The sequence below is a fragment of the Acyrthosiphon pisum genome, unplaced genomic scaffold (genome assembly GCF_005508785.2).
Source record: "Acyrthosiphon pisum isolate AL4f unplaced genomic scaffold, pea_aphid_22Mar2018_4r6ur Scaffold_21525;HRSCAF=24177, whole genome shotgun sequence".
Lineage (NCBI taxonomy): Eukaryota > Metazoa > Arthropoda > Insecta > Hemiptera > Aphididae > Acyrthosiphon > Acyrthosiphon pisum.
Window position 1 is genome coordinate 6,365 of NW_021771002.1, and position 1,028 is coordinate 7,392.

The window sequence follows — 1,028 nt, forward strand, 5'->3', positions numbered from 1 at the left end:
GGAGATGAGCAGCATAAATATGCTTTAACACATTTTGCAAATGATACTCACATTACTTCATGCTTCCAATTTCCATCCAAACACTAGAAAGACAAGAAATAAGTAGTTGTGTAAAAAGGAAAGCGGTAGAAGATATTCGTGATAAACCGGGTAAATACATTTCAAAATTAATTAGTAATAAAATAGGTACACATGTCGTATGCTATCAGAGATTGCATACGACACATGTATATAGTCGTTTTTTGTAGATGGCATACACCTCTTACAGCTAAAATATTAAATACTGATATATTTTTTCTTTTAGCTAAAATATTAAACATGGGATTAGAATGTTGTAGTAGTACAATAAAAAACTCTACAAATTTAACTTCAAATGACATGTCGTTGGTAAAGAGAAACATGTATAATGCACGTAGAAAATTAATGCCACCAGTTCCAACTTCGAGATCTGAAGTTATTTCATCGCTTATTCAGATGGCACCAAAAACGATCAGAGATGAAAGTTTTTTAATTTTATCTGATTTCGATAGTGAGATTGTTATATATAGTTGTATTACAAATCTAAAATATTTATGTATCTCAGAAACAATTTATGTGGATGGAACATTTGATTATTGTGTTAAATTTTTTTATCAATTATTTACTTTACATGGATATTTTAATGGACATTATATACCACTTGTCTTCTGTCTTTTAAAAGATAAAAAACAAGAGACTTACATTAATTGTTTAAAATCAATCTGTGAAAAATGTTTAGAGTTAAATTTAGTTTTTAGTCCAACAGAAATAGTTGTCGATTTTGAATTAGCAATTCATAATGCATGCGAAAAAATATGGCCTGATGTTAATCTAGTAGGATGTAGATTTCATCTCAGCCAATCATGGTGGAGGGCAATTCAAAACTTTGGACTGAGTGTTGAATATAAAAGTGAATCAGAAATAAGTAAGTGGCTTCATCTATGTTTCGGATTATTATTTTTATCTCCGGAAAAAGTTCCCGATGTATTTGCATTTACTTTAGAAGCAAT